This window comes from Pistacia vera, unplaced genomic scaffold (assembly GCF_008641045.1).
Source record: "Pistacia vera cultivar Batoury unplaced genomic scaffold, PisVer_v2 Contig171, whole genome shotgun sequence".
Classification (NCBI taxonomy): Eukaryota; Viridiplantae; Streptophyta; class Magnoliopsida; order Sapindales; family Anacardiaceae; genus Pistacia; species Pistacia vera.
In genome coordinates this window covers 811,499-835,417 of record NW_022195801.1, presented here as the reverse complement: position 1 = coordinate 835,417, position 23,919 = coordinate 811,499, and the positions used below count along the sequence as shown (strand labels likewise).

General features: G+C 29.5%; 1 pseudogene; it reads right to left on the bottom strand.

The window, feature by feature from the left end:
• Window positions 1–20,000: 20,000 nt before the first annotated feature.
• On the bottom strand, window positions 20,001–21,093 carry LOC116125757 (annotated as a pseudogene).
• Between the last annotated feature and the right edge of the window lie 2,826 nt (window positions 21,094–23,919).

The window sequence follows — 23,919 nt, the reverse complement described above, 5'->3', positions numbered from 1 at the left end:
ATAATATAAGTTTGTATCAAATGCAACTTAAATAAGAATTATAGCTATCCACATAAAAAAAAAAAAAAAAAAAAAATCTGTTGTTATTTAATTTTGTTATTATTTTTATGTTGTTTATTAAGTGTTATTGAAGTTGATGCAATTTTGTGGATAGATATTTATCTGAAAGAGATCGATACATTGTATTTGCTATGTATTATTGTTAATGCAAAATTAATGTGAAGTGTGAGGAGTGTTTATCTGAATGTGAAAGGTTTTATACATAATTCTTGAAATTAATGTGTTTGTTATATATATATGTAGTTGTTTATGTTGTCGTACACGATTAAGAGAAATAAGTAAAGGTACTTGAAAGTAAATAGATCATTGTCACCCCCCCCCCCCCAAAAAAAAAAAAAAAAAACACCAAATTGCTGGCATAGTTGAGATATACTTCTTGTTACAGGTAATGTGATACCTTCAATTGTTTTTATCTTTCTATTGTAATGCTATATATGTTGCATTATGAATTCGTCTATAAGAGCTATTAATTTGGGTATAATAATATTATAGAATTGTAATAAAGAAATTGACGAACAATATTACAGTGACAATTGTAAATCAATAAATTCTTCTTGGAGTTTAAAATTTCAGTACCAAACAAAAAATTCCGCATACCGTTAAATTGTGATAAGAAATATTTATAGTATGAATTAGATTATAAAATTGAAACATTATTTTATTTATTTATAATTGTGATACACCAACATTTGCTTTAGTTGTAAAATCTCCATTGGGAATTGTTATTGCTTTTATTGAATTGTATTAAGGATGAATTTCTTTTTGCAGGCAAGTCATAACAATGTCTAATAATTTTCTTAAAGATATTGATGAATCAAGAGATGATTGGATAGTCACTGTCAGAGTATCTAGATTGTGGGAATGTAGGAATTTCAGACTGGGTGATAAACTTATGAGCCTTGACATGATTTTGATTGATCAATAGGTATTAAATATAGTCTGAAAATAATGTTAAGACTTTTATTTCTGATTTATACAGGTCTGTTTAAATTTGTGATTTCTATTGGTTTTTTAGAATCAAGTTATTCATGCCTCAATACCAAAGAATAGGATTGCAAAGTTTAAAAATCAGCTTCATGAAGGGTCGATATATTTGATCAGACATATAAAAGTCATACCAACTGCTCCCTCTTATAGACCTGTTGACGGTATATACTGTATACAATTTCTCATGATCATGACTGTACAAGAAATAAAAGAATCGAGAATTGCTATTTCGAGATATAAATTTGAATTTGCTGGTTTTCATGATCTTCAGAATAGAACAAATGATACAAGGTTATTATCCGGTATAGTTAATTTGAACATTTGTATTTTAAATGCATGAGAAATATCTTTGTACATCAAATATGATAAATTATATGCAGATATCATTGGAGTTTTGAATGCAATAGGAGAAATTGAAGAGATCAAATCAACAAAGACTAAAAAAAGAGACATCAGATTGCAGATGGCAAAGTAAGTTCTTTTGTTAATATTTTTACGTTCTTCTTCCACTTTAAATAATTTACACTAATATTAATTTCAGAGAGGCAGTTGACATTACGTTATGGGGAAAATTTTCTGAAGAAATAGGTGAAGTTTGCAATCAACAAGTACCAACCCAATTGTCATAATAGTTACTTCAACAAATGTTAAAGATTTCCAAGGTAATAAAAATATATTACATGAAATTGATATATTTTCGATTACTAACTTATGTTTTTTTCCATACAGGAAGATTATATCTCAATACAACTTCGACATCTAGAATTTATATAAATTTGGATATTGAGGAGGTGCATTCTCTACAGAAAGAGTATGTGTTTGAGAAACAGTTTTTTAAAGTAATTTCACGAATAGAATCATATTTAAAATTTTATCTACTCTTTGTTATTTCAGAATGGGAATTCTACCAAAATTCAATTACAGAAAAAAATTCTGAATCAAGTTCCGATTGAGAAGGAAATGTTTGAGGATAGAACATCATTGAAACATGTTACCAATCTCGTGTGGCATGATGTTAATGAGGTACAGTATTCACTAAAATGTTAAACTGATTATTATAACATAGTTTGTGAACAAAAATTATAATTGTATAGGTGATGGAGTATACAATTAAGGCCAAGATAATCGAAGTTGATGATAGATATGGTTGGTGTTACAATTCCTGCACCTATTGCAAGAAGAAAATTCCCGGTATTAATACCTATTTATATTGTGACAAATGCAATAAGGAATCGAAATCTCCTTAGATGAGGTATATCATTGTTTATTTTTTACTGTTTATAATTATGTATTGTCAATGCAATAACAAGTACATTCAATTTTAGACATTTATTTGTAATAATGTTTAGTTAATGTTACAACATGTACAAGGTAGAAATGAGAGTGTCAGATGGAACTGCCGAAGCAACTTTTATATTGTTTGATATAGTGACCCAGAGATTGGTTGGGTTATAATGTTCTCAACTATTGAACAAACAAGGTAATGATCAGAAGAATATCCCGAAAGCTTTAAGTGAGCTGTTTGGACAAATGTTCGTTTTCAAAATCAAGTTGAGAATTATGGATCTGACTGAAGGATACGAATCTTATACTGTCACAAAACTTTTTCTGATTGATGAGAATCTTGAGAACGAATATAAGTTGCGAGAATTGCAAAAGGTCAGTATAATTTTTAATCTTAAATAGTTAATTTTCATAATATTGAAGTGATATCAATGTTTTGTAAAAAACAACAGGCAAATAATGGAGAAAATGGATCACAATCCTCAATGTCAGACATGACTAAATATGAAATATTGACACAAAAAATATAAGATATGTCTGGAAAAATGGTGGCAAGAGTAGAAGCTGATGATGCTAGACACATCGAAAGAGAGAGAACGAGGAAATGAGCAGAAAGAAAGTGGTGATGAGAATGTTAAAAGCAGCAGTAGGGGTTACAAAAGCAACCCAATAAAAAAAAAAAAAAGTTGAGGTCTTGATAAAGTGATCATGTCACATTTGATAGAGTAAGTATATAATGTAATTAGGACTTCATTTGTGAAAATGCTTTGTTTTGGTTGATGCATGCCAACATAAATAAATATAGCATTAAACCACAATCCATGTACATTCATAGATTTCAATAAAACAGTGACCAAAATACTTCGCGTAAAAAAAATATCACACCTTTCACTCAAGAATAACAAAATTGAACCTTTGACTCTACGAACAATCAAGGTGTATGGTTGGAATATGAAATATGATCAAATTATATAACGTATAACAACAAAAGAAATAGAAAAATGTCATTTATAATCAAATATAATTCTAGATTCGACATATTGTTTACTATAATTAGTATAAAACGTTATGGTTTAGTTTTGATATTTTGAGCCAAAGCAGACAGTGAATTACTTCATAGATGTTACTGTGAAAGAATTAAATACATGTTGTCCCCTGAAATTCATGTTAGTATTTATCTGTGTTATTTATAAATGCGATGAATTTTATGTCAATATTTATTTATGGGATAAGATTTGTTTGAATTATAGTTTATTGATAGTAATAAATTATTGAGGAAATACAATTTTTTATAAATTATCACAACATTAATCGTTCGATATACTTTTTTATCTGAAAATCTTTATTTAAAAAAAAATAATAATGAAACTATGAAATTTCTAATCAATTATAGTTTTCAAATTATTAAAGTTTTTGTTATTGTTTTAAATGAATAAAATAAGTATAACAGCAAAAATGGAGATGTGAGTATGTCTGACGGAATTGCTGAAGTAACTTTTATGTTGTTTGATATAATAATCCAGAAATTAATTCGATTATCATGTTCTCAATTGTTAAACAAACAAAGTTTTTGAATGAACTGTGTGGACAGATGTTTGTTTTGAGAACTGGACTAACGGTTACTGATTTTAAAGAAATATATAAATCCCATATTGTGAGAAAGGTTTTAGTACACAATGTCAAACTTGAAAATTATTATAAGTTACAGAAATTATGGAAGGTTGGTATAAATTTAAAGTTTAAATAGTTGATCTTGATAATATTCAGGTAATATTAAATATCATGCACAATTCACTACGAAATATTGACATCAAATATCAAAGACATATATGCAAATATAGTATCAATTGTACAAGCGGATGATGCTGAAAATTTAATTAGACCATTTTTATACAAGCATATTAGGGGCATCACAAAAGAGGAAAATAGGAAATTTACAGCAAAAAAGTTACTACAAGCATTTTTTAAGTACACATAAAAACTATAAAAGCAATCCAAAAGAAACAACATTGAAATTTTCATAAAGTATTCATTTCATTTTTAATAGATTAAATACATAAGCGAATTGGGCTTCGTTTGTGAATATTCTTTCTCTTACTCGATGGGGGTCTACCTCTGCGACGAGGTTGTTGCTCATGCTCTGGTTGAGAGGATACATTGACTATATCTTGAACATCTATTGAATTTTCTGGCAAGACCGTGTTCTTCCGTTTGTTCATCAATACCAGACATAATCCAATATACTTCTCTGTCTGCAGGCAAACAAAATAAACACAATTTTTCTGATCTTCCCAAGTGTTCAAATTCATTTCACCAATTTCATATATAAAATATAGTTTGTGGAAAGACATATTATTTTTCTATAAAAATATTGTGAGATTATAAAAGTGATACAACAATGTATCTGATTAATAATGTGTTGAAGTCATACTGCTTCAAGTTTTCCAGATGCATTTTGTAGCTTCAAAGCCAACTGATGATTTTCTTCTATTAGTTTTCAACCTAAATTTGAATGAAAAAAAAATCATTAAAATCATTAACAGTACTTAAATAGATATAGTATTTGAAATCATCCAGAAAAGCGAATGATATTCTACCACAATCTCTATACCTTCTTTTGGGATTCGAAGTACAAATCTCTATATCTGGTTTGTTGATTTTTTATTAGGTTTATTAAATGGTCAACCTTTCCTTTCAAATTTTCAATTGTATTACTTGGTTCAGTCTGTTTCATCTGTTGAGGTGATTGCAGTTCAACATCTTGGTCGCTGTTAGTGAAAATCACTGATTCTATCAGACGCTGAACGTCGTCATTGTGAGTATCCACAACTATTCCTTGATGTCTTGAAGAGTGCCTATCAGGACCTCTACCAACTTTCTTCCGTTTAGTTTTTAGAGATAGATTCTTTGCATTTCCTTTCATCTCAGTTTGTGATTCTACCATCTTTGATGATTGATTTGTCTTTTCCATTCTACCAAGATTACAAAATAAAGCAGATCAAATATGAAACTGAAATATATTAACAAGAAAAACAAACGGTAAAAAAAAAAAAAAAAAAAAAAAAAAAACATCATTATCTCAAACATGTAAACAACAAATTTCTCTCTAAAGTAGTTGTAACAATTTTTTTTTTTGTTTTTTTTTGTTTCTTTCGTTCTTGTGATCCTTCAAGTATTAATTTCTTATGAATGGTAAACCTAAGTTTCATTTTTAATAACACTTGATCCAATTTTTTGTACAAGTGTTGTAACTACATAGAAATAACTTCAATTCGTAGGAATGCCCATCAAATACAATTGTATACTATAACATTAAACAAATTTTAATGATAAATTACACAAACAAATAGATGAAATTGCTACCAAAAACAAAAAATAGTATTAAAAAAAGGGATGAGATATACAATAATTGAATCAGCAATGTAGAAGATGTCAACACGAAAACTTCAAACTCTTCAAAAAAAATCGGCATCGACATAAGAGAAAGCCGAAACAATTACACTGATAGCATGTTTGATAGACAATGGGCGTGAACACACCTTAAAGAAATAGAATATGCGTTAAATAAAGAAATAGCAGATAAATGAATATATTAATGAAACATAAATCAGTATTAATCCGCCAACTGTAGAAAACCAGTTGGACCAATGTTTTTGAAATAGTAGGTGCACTTTTTAATAAAATAATATTTAATTTTTTACGAATACCCCGAACAACATTATTGTTACATATTGCAAAAATTAGGTGAAATATATTTAATTCAAGTAAGTCAACCGGCGAAACATAAATGGAATGAAAAACTAAAATGTCATTTCTAATTTAATAAACTATTTAACTGATTAATATAAAGCCATCAACCAAATTAAAATAACAAATTACTTTAATATACGATTTCATATTGATTAAGTTTGGTAATGTTTATAAATATTATATCATTCATTGAACTATAACATTCTGACCATTCGTCTACTGAACAAATTGTTATACTAATATCATGCTGTAACTGCTGTATGAAACAATGGACTTTAACTAAATATATATTATTGTTTCTTTTGAAACTATCCGAACAATTTTTTTTATCAATATACTTATTTATTACTATTTCTTTGTTGGTTTTCCAGATGTAATCATTTATTAAATCAATGAAACGTTTCAAGTCAGTGCATATAACCTTGGTTGGGTTTTTGATATTTTGGGGTTCTTCAATCGTTGCATTCATTTAATAGGACATGTTTGTTTGTTTTCCATATGTTTGTTTTCTCTTCTTATTTAAGCTCTTCTTGAAACTGTATGTATATATAAGTATCAATCTCAACTTCTATTCATATAACTTTTATACGTTTATAGACTCCCTTTATCACTTTTACCTTTAATTGGTTCAATAATGGCTAGAGAAAAAGGAGACTTGAAATGGATTTTAAGCGACATTGACCACAATGTTACTGATATAAATACTGCGAAAACAAAAATCAAAGAAGGCATGCATTTGCTGGTCAAGGTCATGAATTCTATAATTGTTGTTGTTTCGGATTTGAAAGCAAAGGATACTTTGCTTTCTGCAAATGAGGAGCGACTTGGAATGAGAAGGCGTCAAGAGAGAAGGTAATACAAATTTTGTGCAATATAAAACTAAACAAAAAATAGTATAAATTCTTTGTTATTTGTTGACTTATTTATTTAGAATTCAACTTTATATTATCCTATTATATATATATATAATGATATATATAGATATATATATATATATATATATATATATATATATATATATATAATATATATATATATATATATATATATACAATTATATGCATTTGCATTTGCATGTTTAAATATTTATTTAAATTCATTGTTTTTTTAAACCTGTTGGTGCGGCAATGCGTGACAGACAAAAGGAGTTCAACAGATACTACCTAATGTTCACAGCAACTTAGAAAATCTAAATGGTACAGAGAAAAATGCAACGATATGATTGATGCTTTATTTGAAATTTGGACGATGTTAAGCTTATTGTTGCTGATCTTAATACACGTGAGTATTCGATCGATCTTAAAAAGAAGAATCGGAATGTTCTACAGATGACTATAGAACCTAGACCTACACCATTTGCTAAACCTGATAAAATATAAACAATGCACACATGTATTTTGATATTAAAATATTAATAAATCTTTGTTCTCATATAAATGTTTTTTTTTTTTTTTGGTTTACTCTTTGAAATTATTTTGTATTGGTTAAACAATAGGTTCACAATATGGCAATACCAGTATTTCAATATTTGCTGATACAATCCAAATTAATGTTCTTAAAAGTGTACCAGTCATTAACCAAGTATAGCAGTTACAATAGCTCCACACACAGTTTAGTAATAATATATCAGGGAATATTTTTACAAATACAAACATATGTAATATATAAACATTCACAATAAAAAATAATCAAAATTAGTCTATACTATTCTTATCAATTGCGATGCATCAGAGATGAGGAATATCATATGAAAGACCAGTAGTAACAGGGTCTGTCTCTTCATCTTGCAGAATCAAATTATCTATGAAACTGAAATCTTCATCAGGAAATCTAGACTTAAATGCATCACAATAGACTTCTCGAGTGTTCAAGAACATGTGTGAGACAACATCAGAAGCTCTATCTATTTCCTTTTCAAATGCAATAAGGGTAGATTTCAGCTTGCTGTTGCAATTCAACAATGCTTTCTCCTTTCTTTCAAGAACATCATTTTCTAACTTTGCATTAGAACATGATTGTTCAATAATTGATAATTTCTTCTTATTAAACTCCAATTCATTCATAGCTTTTGCCATCTTTTTCTCTAAATCCACTATTTCTTGTGTGATTTTGGCCTTGTGAACAACAAATCTTTTTTTTTTTTTTTTTGTTTCCAAATTTGCAATGACCTTATCGGAGACCAGCCGTTGCCTCCTGATTTCCAAATAAGCCATAAATCCCTGTCCCACAAACATGTCAACAGCAACAACAACAATATAAAAATTTTAATAAACTAAAAGTAAACAAAATTCATCAATTTTAAATCACACAATTCACCTCTTTTGATGTATTATTCAAGATCTTTTTTAGACATTGTCTTTAACTTGTTGGGAGGAATTGAAACTTGAGCTTCCTCATCGGACACCTTTTTATGCTTGCTTCGCTTGATCAGTGACAGCTCTTCTATATCTTCATCTTTATTTTTGATTTCAAATGTAGATGGTCCCACAGAAATAGGGCCCATCAAATTGGGCGTAGAAGTTGATACTGATGCTGTTGAATTTGGGGAAGCTTTTTCGATATCCACTATAACCTAGGGAAAAAAAAAGCTACATGAGAAACTATTAATAAATAAATGAAAACTGATCATATAAAAAATTACAATGCCTCTTCTGAATTGAAGAATCGAGTATTTCTCCAACATATCAAAAACATCAAATGTTTGTTGATTACGAATAAAATTCTCCAATGTCTTGATCCCAGGTTCGCTCACATCTATTTTACTGAGATTGTAGTGGGGTATTGTAGCTTTTGTCCATTCAGTGGGTAATCCACCCCAACCTTTTTTGCAACCCAATATAAAATATCTATCATTCCATCGTTGCACTTTACTAGATAATCCAGTTAACAATCCTCGCCCTTTCTACCCTTGATAAAATAAAACGGACTATTCGGCCTCTTTTTCAATGCATAAAAGTAGTTAAAAATATAAAACATGGGTATAATATCATGCATCAAACACAGAGCTTCAAAACCTAAAACTATTTTCCAGGCATTGGGATGGAGCTGACTAGGAGTAACATTATAAGAAATCATAACTTCTTCGACAAAATGAAGAGAAAGGAGGAGCTAGACCACACTGGAGAAAAATTTCAAAAAACGTGAAAAACCTAGGTGGGGGCTGCGAATTTATAAAAAATTTAAAACCATCATATGGTAACAAATCAAAATCGTCGGTGATATTGTAATGTTTTTGGAATTGCAAAAGATCAGCGTAGGTAACTACGCTAGGAATTTCTATAATCAACATGGTCAAATAGAAAAATGAGATACAAATAAAAACCAGTAGGAAAAACTGAACTTACCCACAAATTGTTGGTTAATGCAAGTAAAAACAGAGTTGAACAGTGATGTGAGTCGATAAAAACAATCAATTTAGTCAACAAAGTAATGTAATGTAGTTTGTTGATACATATGAAAGCTTTTGAAGTGCCACTCTGATTACAAAGTCAACGGAAAAAATGCCCTTAATCCCTAATTTGCTTTTAAAGATGATGAACATGTTAAACGGCAACGTTTTAACCAAGCAGAAGATGTCCAACTCCAAATATAATTACACCTGATAAAAAATTTATTGTAGTAATTTAAAATAGAAACAAAATATTTAATAATTTAACAACTATAATTAATTATGAACTTCATGGTTTCATTATTGTTTAAAAAATATATATAAAGATTTCAAAATTGAACTATTAATTTCCTAATGACTTATTTTGTAAAATTTAATTTGCTCATTAATGTATTGCTCTTAATAAGCTGCAAGTGAGATGAATCTGAATCTGATCCTATAAATAAATGGTGAGGTATAATTTATGGCATTTATTGATACATATATAAATAGTTATGTGAATTTCAACGGACTCATACATTGTATATGTTATAGAATACTGTGTTTGACTGGTTACTGAAATTAATAACATTGCTATATATCTATATATTATATATATATATATATATATATATATAATAATATAATATTAATATATATATATATATATATAGGAGAGAAGAGAGGAGAGAGAGAGAGAGAGAGAGAGAGAGATTTATCTGAATGTTAGACTGATGTTATCTTATGTATGGTGTGTTTGATCTACTTTAAGGTTTAGATTTTCATTTTTCTCTTTATATCATACTGCTTTTGTTTCTTAAATAATTTATGCATAATAATATTTATATGCTTCTTACTGGTGTCTTTCTCTTACATCTTTACTTTATTGTTCGTTAATGTAGATGTATATAGTTGGATGGAACGATTACTCCTTATAGTTACAGTGTAGTTCCTATTAAAGGTAACGATATATTCTTTCTATGGACTATTTTTGTACAATTGTTAAATTGAATATTGATTGTGATATCAAATTCAAATTACTTAATTTTAATACAAGTGAATTTGACAATCCTAATTTTTGAAAATATTTATATAAATTCTTGGACAACCAATAAAGGACAAATTGAAAACTTCACGGTTCATCATAATTTTTCATCTGAATTGTCATCAATTAAGATTTCCATGAGATCAAAATTTAATTGATGAACCATTTATTTATATATAATGGGCCTGTAGAATTGTGACAAGTTAATTAGAATACCATAATATAAGTATAATTGTAATTGATGCAGGTATCTTTTTGGTTATAATGTTAGAGTCGAACTTATTCTCAGTTGTCAAACCAACAAATGGAAGACATAATTTTGATAGATCATTGACGAACCAATGATTTATTCATAGTTATAATAATAAATGTCTTCTTTGTTTCAAAATCTCTTTGTTGCCAAACCATTTTTAATTGTAGTAAATCATTTGTTATCAATTTTTGCATACAATTATAATAATCTGGACTCGGCAAAGGTCCAAAAAAGAATGCAATTAACATAATATATTTTTGGTTTTGGTCAAGTACACGATTGTAAGATGGTTCTTACTGATCAAGATGTAGCAGCTATATAGTCATATATTAAGGAATTATATTTATTGAAAACTACAGATTGAAATATGATTCTGGAAAAACAAGTATCGTTGATTTGAGAACAAAAATATACAAGGAGAATAGAAAATTGAGAATGTTTATATGGAACAAAAAAAGACCTAAATTTCCAAAGTCAATCAGAAAGTCAACCTCCAAAAGGAAAAAAAGTACTTAATATTAGAACTTCATATAATTATTATCTAGAGAGTAAACAAGTTCAGTGTATATCTTTGTTGTTTTAGTTATTTGTCAACTATCTTCAGAGCAAACTGATCCATAATAAAATTCCAAAGAAAAGTAACTAGCTTATTTATTTGGTATAGTCATACAATTATTTTGTATATTACATGGTTGTCAATACTAGATATGAAATAATTGTTAAGCGAATTAATTACTGTTTTCTTTAATCATATAATTTGTTGTGTAATATAGTCTCAATCATATTATTATTATTTTGAATTCCAGGCGAGACATTTGAAAAGCAAAAACAATGTGTATTGAAGACAAAGAAAGATCCAATAATTTCTTTAAATACTTCTATAAATATAAATGAGATATTTAATGACTGTTTTTGCCTTTTGGTTAAGCCTTTCTATTATATAATTTGTTGCATGGTATAGTATTAATTCTATTATTATTATTTTGAAATCCAGATGAGAGGTCTAAAAAAAAGAAACAATGCGTATCAAACACAGAGAAAGGTTCAACAAGTTCTTCCAATGCTTCTGTAAATGTAAATGAGATACATGAGGAAAATAGAACAGAGAGAATGTCAAAATTAAAAAGGAAGAGAGGTAAAAAATATCATATTAGTGGTTACCTATGTTTTTTAGATTATCATAAGTTAAATTGGTTGACTAAATCTATGTTTTTTAGGTGCTTCTCCATGTGCAGAGCCTGATTCTAATATTCCAATTACTAATTCAAAACAATACAATAGTGAGTTTTGAATATGACAACACACATTTAAACATTTAGTTTGTTATATTTTAAAAACATAATGTTATTTCATAGCATTGTAAAAATAAAGGTGTGGAACTTTGTTGAACCATTTTTAACATTGCAAATGTTGTTGAATATTGTGATGATCTTTTTTTATTATTTCCATTCCCCAGGTCAGACATTGAAAAAACAAAAGAAATCTTTGTCAAAGACAAATAGAGGTTTAAAATCTCGCTCAACAGAAAGAGGTAACAAATGTCATATTGTTAGTTAGATATATTTAAATGTTAACTCAAATATTAAAGTTACTTGCAAAAAAAAGTGTCACTGTGAGTTTCCAAATTAATAGAACACATCTAAATATTAACTTTATTACTTTCTAAAAATATCATGTTATTTCTTTGCACAGTGGAAAAAGAGTCCTGGAACTTTGGTGAACCATCCTACAAGTGCATTCATTATGGATTAGTCATGTGGTACAAAGAGCGAACTGTTAAGAACCAAGAGCCAGCCATCCCTTTGTTTTCATTATGTTGTATGGATGACAAAGTATAGTTACCGTTATTGAAAGAATCGCCAGAACCATTAAAAGGTTTATTGGATGTGGACAGTGGTAACAAAGAGATTAGTTTCAGAAGCAAAATAAGAATATACAATTTATTGTTGTCATTTACATCGATGGAAGGGCATGTTGACCATGAGATTAACCAAGGGGGTGGTCCATACGTTTTCAAACTTTGCTTATATAATTACCATTTAATAGGATCGTTACTTCCACTTGAAGGAAGGAAATCTCAGTTTGCGTAGCTTTATATTTATGACACAGAGTATGAAACCAGTCATAGATTAAATTCTATATGAGATAAACAGCTGATGGTGCTATTGACACATAATTAATGAAGGAATTGCAATTGATGTTTGATGTGAACAATGAATTGGTTAAAAGTTTTTGTTTTGTCAGGAACCATATGCATTGGAATGATATTAGAAATATGCATTTGCGGTTAAAAGTGAAAAGGGAAAAAGATGGAAGACAATACAATTTGCCAACTACATATGAAATTGCAGGTTTAATTGTTGGTGATATTGGAATTTCAGAAACTGGAAAAGATGCAATTGTTCATCATTAAAAAAAGGGTCTTCAAAGAATTTCTGACTTGCATCCAAGCTTTATGGCATTAAGTTATCCAATATTATTCCCATATGGAGAAGATGGATACAGAATTGACATAAACCATAGAGAGTTTGCCTGAAAAAAGTCTTCAAAGAGAAACAAGCTAAGCATGAGAGAATATTATACATTTCGATTGCAATATAGATTATATGAAGGGCATACTCTGATGAGATCAGGTAGATTATTGAAGCAATATATTATGGATGCATATATGGCTATTGAAGAGGAAAGATTTCATTGGATTAGAAATAATATGAAAAAATTAAGAAGTGATTTGTACAGCAGATTGATGGATGCCATTTCAAAAGATGATGTTAATGCATAGCATCTAGGGAAATCTACGTTGCTCCCTTCATCTCACACTGGTAGTCCCTGATATCGTGTTCAGAATTATCAAGATGCAATGGTGATTTGCAGATGTTTTGGATATCTAGATATTTTTCCGACGTTCACTTGTAATCCGAAGTGGCTAGAGATACAATATCTACATAATTGTATTGGACAATGTGATCAAGAAGGTAGAGTAACTATAGTTTGTAGAGTTTTTGAGATCAAATTGCTTGAGATAATGCGAGAGATAAAAAAAGAAGAATATTTTGGTGAAACAGTGGTAAGTAAGTACTACAATGAATAATATTTCTACTTTCTTTAAAAATTGTGGTTCATTGATAATTTATTATATGAAATTATATTATACCAACTATTGCTGAACATGTTATGATTTTTTTGCAGTTATCTACACTATCGAGTTCCAAAAGAGAGGCCTCCCACATGCTCATATATTGGTTTTTCTACAACCTGAATATAAGAATCCTTCGGCATCCAAAATAGATGAAATAGTTTCTGCTAAAATACCAAATAAGGAAACTAATCCTGTTGCCTTTGCAACTGTCGAGAATCACATGATCCACGGTCTGTGTGGTGATGTTAATAAGAATTCGCCATGTATTGAGAGAGGAAAATGTAAAAAACATTTTCCAAAGAAATTTGTCAATCAAACATCTGTGGATGACGACGGATACCCAATGTATAGAAGACGGAATAATGGAGCATTTATTGAGAAAAAGGGTATCAAACTGGATGACCGTTTTGTTGTTCCTTATAATAGGAATCTTTTGGTTAAGTTTGATGCTCACATAAATATTGAAATATGTAATCAACATAGATCAATCAAGCATCTATTCAAGTATGTCAACAAAGGGTTGGATGAAACGAGAGTTTCTATGGAAATTGAAAACAATGGTCAATAGAACAATCAATGCAACATTTTACAGGAGAAAGATGAAATAAAGGCATATCTGGACTGCAGCTATGTACAAAATACATCAAATATAATGTTTTTATATTGTTTGTTGATGTTTGTTATAAATATAATATTAATTAATTCAATAAAAAACATTACATATATATCTCTTCTATGGAAGCTTGCTAGAAGATATTTTAGTTTGACATGTACTACAGAGAACCGGCTGTTGAAAGATTGCCATTCCACTTAGAGAATGAACAAACAAATAGTTATTTTCGATCCAAATAAGTGTTTGGTTAAACTTCTGGAAAGCAAGGTTGTTACACAAATGAAATTGATTGAATGGATGAAGTGTAATCAACAATACCATTTTGCAAGATCATCGACTTATCCTGATTTTCCAAGCAAATGGGTTTGGAAGGATACAGAAAGACAGTGGTCCCCATGAAAAAAATCAAGGTGTATTTTGCATTTCCAGGTAGTGGTGAGAAATATAATTTGTGAATGCTTCTAAACTTAGTAAGAGGAGCAACATCATTTGAAGATATTCGAACTGTCAACGGAGAAACATTCAGTACATTCAAAGATGCATGTTATGCATTAGGATTGCTGGATGATGATAAAGAGTGGAATGATTGCTTGGATGAAACATCAATGTGGGCTACCAAAAGACAGCTAAGACAACTCTTTGTAACTATTCTTGTATATAATGAAGTGGTAAGTCTAAGAGACTTGTGGCGAGTAAATGCAGAATGCCTATCTGAAGATATTCCCTACATTCTTAAATAGAAAATATGGATGACAGAATTGAAATGTACTGAGGAACAGATTCAGAATCATGCATTGTTTGAGATTGAAAACCTAATAAAAAAGGCAAGAAAATCCTTGGCTGATTTCCCTGAAATGCCAATTCCAAACTGTTCCTTTTTTCAGAATTCACATAATAGATTAATTGCTGAGGAATTAGATTATGATATCGACAACATCAAAACCATGCACAATGATTTATACAAGGGTCTCAACAATGGCCAAAGATGCATATATGATTCAATCCTTGATTCGGTCAACAATTAAAGTGGAACACCATTTTTTGTTTACGGACATGGTGGAATAGGCAAAGCCTTCCTATGGTCAACAATCATGGCCAAATTAAGATCCGAGGGTAAAATGGTAAAATTGTACTAGTTGTAGCTACATCAGGAATTGCTGCATTGTTACTATCCGATGGAAGAATAACACATTCATTTTTGCGAATTCCTTTAGATATCACTGACGAAAGTACATGTGACATCAAAAATGGGACACAATTGGCAAAACTACTTGAACAAACAGCTTTAATCATTTGGGATGAAGCATGCATGGCAAATAGGTATTGCTTTAAAGCTCTTGATAGAACTCTGAAAGATATTTTGTCGGCAAAAGATCAATCAAATGCAGATAGAATATTTGGAGGCCTCACTGTTGCCCTGGGTGGTGATTTTAGAGAGATTCTACTAGTTATACCAAAAAGGAAAAAAAACATAACATAATATAGTCCTGTTTATCATTATCTTTCTTTTGGAAACATGTAACAGTGTTGAGACTTACAGAAAACATGAGGTTGAAAACAGACTTGGTAAACCCAACAGAATTAGATAACTTGAAGACTTTTGACAAATGGTTACTTGATATTGGAGAAGGAAAGGACATTGCAAAAGATGAGAGTTATATCCAAATACGCAATATTGACACCATAAAATGAGACAGTATATAGATTGAATGACTATATCACCCACAACCGACCAAGAGATGGAAAGACATATTTCAGCTCAGACAACACTTGCAGAGCAGCAGGTATCTCAAACGATAATGACATTCTCTATCTGACAAAATTTCTTAATTCTCTGATATGCTCCGGCATGCCCAAACATGAATTGCTTCTGAAAATTGGCATTCCAATTATGTTACTGCATAATTTGAATCAATCTGATGGTCTTTGTAATGGAACCAGATTGATTATAACCCATTTAGGAAAGTGGTCCATACAAGCAGTGATTATTACCAGGTCAAATATTGGTGACATTGTTACAATTCCCAGAATAATAATGTCAAATGCAGATATAAAGTGGCCTTTCAGGTTGAAGAGAAGACAGTTACCTATGATAGTTAGCTTCTGTATGACAATAAACAAAATCCAGGATCAATCACTCAAAACAATAGGATTGTATATGAAACATCATGTCTTTACACATGGTCAATTATACGTCTCACTATCAAGAGTAACTTCAAGATAAGGTATCAAGATTCTGCTAGCCTGGAACAAGATGAACCAGCGGAGACATTGACAAATATTGTTTTCAAAGAAGTTTTTAACTAAAGGGATTGATATGTTGTATATAATATAAATAATTGTTTATAATAGAAAGGATTGATACATTGTATGTAATATAAGACATTGTTTATGAGAGATTAATGTGAAAAATTAAAGATATTTATATGAATATGAAAAGGTCACATCAAATGTTTAAAGATATACAGAAACATAAATTCCTTGATACAAAGATATTTATACATTTTATAGTATTATTGTCAGATACAATGAATGCTACATTATATGTGTTATGTGTTATAAATACATATTTTTTGCATATGCAACTCAACCACAAACTTTTGCGTGACAAACATCGTCAAGATATTTAACATTAATATTACAATTAAATATTTTAAATATTTACAGAAGTAACATTACGTAGGCTAGAGTTTTTTTTTTTTTTTTTTTTTTACTTACACAAAAATTAGCATCAACTAAATACATCCATGTCTGTAATAATAACACAACTATAAACACTTGCGTGACAAAATTGTCAAAATATTTAATGTTGGTATTACAGACAAGCAGTTTAAATATTTATAGAAGTGGCATTAAGTGGACCAGAGAAAGGTACAACATCATTGCAGTCAATATAATCTCTATTAGGCGGCATCTTCTCATTTTTCAACACAATTGTCTCTAAAAATACTAGCATCTTCATTTGGGAATCTGTCCTTAAATTCTTTGACACAAGCTTTTCTGGTGGCCAAAAACATTTCTGACACCAAATCATAAGCCTCTTCTTTATCTTTCTCAGCTTGTGCAATTAAAGATTTGATGTTATTATTTTCTTTTTAAAGACTTCCTTTTGCCACTGCTCATTTGCAAAAGGCTGTTAAGCATTTCTAAATGATTCTTGACAATGTTTCAATTCGGTTTCAACCTTTTTAAACGCTTCCTTTGATATCTTCAACTGTTCTTCCAATCTGCAAACCTTGGAAATCACGTCTTCATTTTCTTTTTTCAAATCTGAGATCACTTCTTTTGAAACAAGCCAACGTTTTCTGATTTCTAACAAACCATCATAAGCCTATTTCAAAAACAATGGAACCACGTTAATGTCGTCGTGCCAAATAAAGTATATATTCACATGATGAAGTGAAAAAACATTACCTCTTTCACTAGGCTGAATGTTTTGCTGTCTAGATCTTCTTTAGAAAGATTTTTTCATTTTTCGTTCAGAATTCGTATTTGAACCCTCTTGCTGACAAGTTTTATGTCGTTTCACCAATTTACATAATGGAATTTCTTCTGATTGATTATCTTCCTCTTCAATCAATTTAACATGGCAGGAACCAGAATCAGGTTTCACAAAATTAAAGAATGATGCAGGTAAAACAGGAGTCTATAAAGGCATTAACAATTTTGACTTGGAATCACTGCTTGATCCTCCTTTATACAATACTTCAGAATCAAGTGTTCGAATAAATTTCATCAAGTTTTTTGGAGCCATTACTATTGTAAAAAAAAATATCATCAAATAAAAAAGATAGAGAAAATAGACAATCAGTCAACTTAATAGAAATTGTAAGACTTTGTTATTACTTAAGAAACATTTATTCTTCGTAATATGTGATAGAGACACAAAATTACAACTGGTGATTGTGATTTGAAAACAGAATAACATGCAAGCACTGTATCAAATTGCTATTAATATGCTCACCATATATGACTCCAACTACTACAATTCTCATTAAAACAACAATATCTCAGACCTACTACAAAGAACACCAAAACCTTGGCAAGTGTTCTGAAAGATAAATAGATAATTAGATGATAACAATGATGGTAACTTTTGAAGCATTTATACCAGTGGCATTTCATAACATCAATTCATAAAACAACGATAGTATTACAATATAAACTAAATAAAAAAAGATAATAAACAAAATCATAATGGGAAAAACACCCATTTCAGTAGTAGATTTACCGAGAAAATAATCTACAACACGACTACCAAAACAACAAATAAACAACCTGAGTAGAACAAACAAAATCGTAATAAGAGAGACACCAATTTCGGGAGTAAATTTATCAAGAAAATAATCTGCAACATGACTACTAGAGAAATGAATAAACAACCTAAGCACAACAAATTATCAGCACAACCATCTAACAATAACTTCTTATAACTATAATAACAAGTCTCAAACCTCCGTAAGAATAACGTCTACTTTAATCAAAGTTAAAACCGATGACAAATTAATTAGACCAATGTAAAATTAAAAAAAAAACATTGTCGCTGTAACTAAAGAAAAATTACTTTACTTATCTCAACTTCATTCAACGAGAAAAGACGGATGTGGAAAACGTGACAAACAGACTGGGACAAATACCCTTAATGCCGAAACTGATAGAGAAAACCCTAAATCCCAAAATTTAGTTAAAGTAAAATACTGAGCATTAAATCCACATATTTGCTTTAAATATCAACAACATTTTAAACGACAACGTTTTTCATCACTTATGAATTTTACAAAGCCAAAATGACAGCACACTGTAAAACTTTAATATTACTGTTTTAGTCAAACAATGTCACTATAATATTGTCGTTTCAACACATACAAACTTAACATAAAAGTATAAAAGAAGGGAAAATTAAAGATTCCTTCAAAATCTCACTATCAAATACTTAATCTGATAATAGAAATAAATTTTAGACTAACGATTACAAAATCAATAGAATTTCCAATTCAATAATAGAAGCAATAATAATTCCATACATAAAATAACATGAATTGGAAATAGTATTTGCAATTCAGGGTGGAAAAAATGTAAATATATAAGTATAATATATTGAAAATAGAGAAATCATTATAATTTAATTGTAACGATGTAAATGACAAATAAAATTCTCAATTGCGTATTACTTTGAAACCATTTCATTTTGAAATAACATTAATTGACAACAAAAGATCAGCTTGAAGCAACAGAAAGTGAAATTTTACCATATGTACATAATCATGCAGACAAATAATACTTTTCGCATGGGGGAAGATCATTATGCAAGTGTTACAGTGTTGACGACCTAAATTGAAAGTGTTAGGAGGATGACAACCTAAAACACAATGGACCAATTCTATATATGCTTATTCAACAACATATTATGTAGATATTACATACAAGAAAAACAAAATGTAAAGCAGAGGTACACAAACTGTAGTTTCTGACCACTAAATTACAGTCTCTATAGTGTTCTAATCAAAGAGCAAGAGACCTCGCCTCATCAATTTTCCATAGGCCTTCCTCATACTTGTACCACCTCAGAAAGGCTTCATCACTTCGGGTACATTGGCACATGATCCACGAATGCTCAGTACATGTTAAGAACTCACGTAATTGAGCAGTTTTCTACAAGATAATTTTATCTAGCTTCCTAATAATTTTTTCGGGCTCGGTGGAGGAAGTAGTGGAGCTTCTATAAGAAGGCAATGTGATATGTTGAGGACTTCTAGGTTTGGTAGGTCATCTAATATTAGCATTAGGGCATCCTTAACTATCATTGAGCATCTCAAGCTCAAAACCTTCAAATTTGGAAGAAATTTGGCTATCATAGAAGCAAAGAGAACGTCAAAAGGACCCATGACCTTGAGTTCACTGAAGTTCTTGCAATTTAGGGCTATTTCCTATATAAGATAAGGGGGATATGCTATACTAGGCATTGTCAAGGATTCAAGACATCTCCATGTACGAATGGCCTTGCAAATTACATCCTTCTTTATTCTGTTCCAAGCTGGCATAGCAAGTCACCTTAGCTGGTGGCACCTACAGACAACAATATATGGTGGATTACTTCCCAATTCACTGTTCGAAAAAGAAAATTAAAGATGATAATCAGTGGTATCAAAGGCAATGCCAAAGACTCAGTCAATAAACAGCGAGAATAAAAAAATTTACCTTTCAGCAAGGTTTTAAACAGAAACATAAAAAAAGTTACTTTTTAGCAATATAAGTAAATTGTTCATCCCCTACATACAAATTGAAGTGAAAAATCAAGGTTCTTATGTATCCTCGGCTAAGACTCAACGAAATCTTCAATAAATGAGTCAATGTCTTTAGAACACTCATCCACGTAAACATCTGGCTCTAATGGGATTTTGATGAAATTTGATCTCAACATTGACAAATCAAGAGTTTTCCAAAGAAGAGGATCACAGCAAGCTGAACACCATGAATTACAAACGTGAGCAATCCCCGAAGTCAACTACAAGACATCAAAAGATAGGAAGATTTTCACCAATATGTCAGTGTCCAGGTTCTCCTATCTTCTTACAGCAGAGGCACTCTCTTCCATTTCACCAGTTGCCCAATTATCTCATAGAAATTTCAAAGCATTAGCACACTTGCATAAGATATCTACATAATCCGTGTAGAATGCATAAAATATCATTCAATACATTAATGTATATTAATTTAAAAAGATTCGTACTAATCGAATGTATCAAATACTTAATATACCTACGTAGAGATATAGATAAATGCAAACTATTTACATTTAAGATAAATAAATACTTAACATTAAATGATTAAGACCAAAAAAGTTTATATTCGTTAAATAGAATAATCAATTTTTCTCAGTAGGAACAACAATGAAACAACGATAACTGATATGTATAACAAAATCAAATAATTAATGTTCAACAAAATAAAAATACCATCATTAATTTACAAAAATACTAAAAATGAGATTCAAATAACAATACTGACTCTCATTAATAATTAACATGATATTATCTACCAAATCAAAACACACAGAAAATTGTTCGCTATTCAGTATCCACACAAAAATTATATAAACCACTAAGACCATAATAACATCATAATATCCATATACTTGCAACAACCAAAAAAAAAAAAAAAAAAAAAAAAAAAACAATGCCGCAAAAACATCATGATTCCTTACAAAACAACAAAAACACAACCCACAAATCTATTACAATTACCGTCACAAATTGTGCAATGAATCATTGCAAAAGCAACTCAAAATAACAACACCACTCTTTAAGTAATACAGTTGATGTAAGTTTTACTAATATCATCATATTTCGTTAATCCGTTTTGTTAATCATATAGAAAACCGTATTTCAACTCCCAATAATTGAAATGGATTATGCTGAATCACTCGTGTCTTTAGTTCTTAACAATTTTCTAATAAAAAAAAAAAAACCAAAACACATGTTAGAATCAATATTTAACTGAACCATATTTTTCACACTTTTTCATTGTTAATTTCTTGATCATACAGGTAATGATATTATGATTACCAACTGTTGAAACCATTATTTACATTTTTTTTTATTGTTGTGGATCTTGTGTTTGAAAAACACTTTTTTTATTTTTTTATTGTTGTGGTGTTGTGTTTGAAAACCATTATTTACCTTACAATTTACGAGTGCATATCTCTAAACGAACAAACAAACATAAAGGAAGTCTTACATAGAAGAAACATCTTCAAACAACGACACAAACTACTAGCAATAACAACGGTAGGGCTTTCAATTCTAAAGATCCTTGCAGAAGCAGAAAATAAACATGCTTCGCTATTGCTTGGAACACATTTGTTCTTCATGGAACATGATAGAAATATAGGATTACAACTACTCATTGCAGCTTGCAAACAAAATGACTAGCAAGCAATGTATCAAACTGTCATTGCTCTAATCACTATGCACGACAGTAAAGGTATAATTTTTTTGATGAAATTAGTGAAACTAACCAATCCATTCCACAAACTGAAAAATTGCAGGGAAGTATTCAAGTCCATGACTCCAACTGCGATAATTCTCATTAAAAGGAGAATATTTCGGACTTGCGACAAAGAGAATCAAAATCGTATACATTGGGACAGATCAACGTCGCCAGAAAATATCACGCGTCGAAGATGTAACGTAGATTACCAGATAGTATGTATGAAATATAATTTTTAGTAAGTTCCTTGTATGATTTATTACACATGTAAAAATTTAAATGCTTTTTAATTTATTCTAAAAATAGAAGTTAAAACTCATTGGATTGTCTACACATGTTTGACAAACATCAATCTAAATATATTATAATATAAATTAACAAAATCTATAAATAAGCATTCCTATCGCACATCGAAAAAAACTTCCATTCTATTACCAACCAAATTAAATCCCATGCCGAATGATAACATTCATTTGGAGCACGGTTGCCGAACCATTTTTCACTATCCAACCAATATATTATAATATCATCATGACGTTTTTTACTTGAATAATTAACAAAATATTTATTACACTTTTTTTTGATGTTGTGCAAACAGTTTGCTACCGTTTAGTCTCCTCTTATCCAAAAACTTAATAACATTTTTTCAATTGATGTGTTTACTTATTACGAGACATCTATTCGTTTTCCCAAAGCACCTTTTGTATTCTCAAAAAACAAACAAATAATTTTAAATTTTAAATACTATTAAAGTGATGCCAAGACAAATTCAAAGAAGTCATTGACCAGATGTTAAGATAAAATTAATAATTGTACCTCTATAATTATTAATATCAATTGTAGATAGATATTATTAAATCACTCATGCTAGTTGAGAAGACTACCTGAATATTATATGGTCTAATCGTACAATCGATATTTGATGTCATTTTTTCATGCATATACATTTTTACCACCTTTTCTAATCTATTCTTCTTATCCTTTCTATTAAACTTGTGCCAATAAGATTTTATTCTTCTTAAACAACCATGTTTATTTATTATAACATCTTTATTCATATTCCATCTGTTTCTTTTGTATTCCTAATTAAACAAAGCATATCTAAATATGTGCTTATGTGAATCAACAAAATTTTAATTAAAAAACTAAGATACTCAATAAAACATAAACAATTGAACAAGACCAATATCGAACCGTATAAATATTTTATATTAATTAATATATTATCACATCATCACAACATCTTTGACTTGAATATTTATTACCGTTTCCTTTAAAACTGTGCCACAAGATATCATTATTATTAAATCACCATGTTTATTTATTGTTGATCAGTGCATTGTACTATTATGTGATATTTTTAATGTGACATTACTATTAAAAATTAGGATATTAGAATTTGGGTTTAATTATGGGTTAATGTACTTACTTT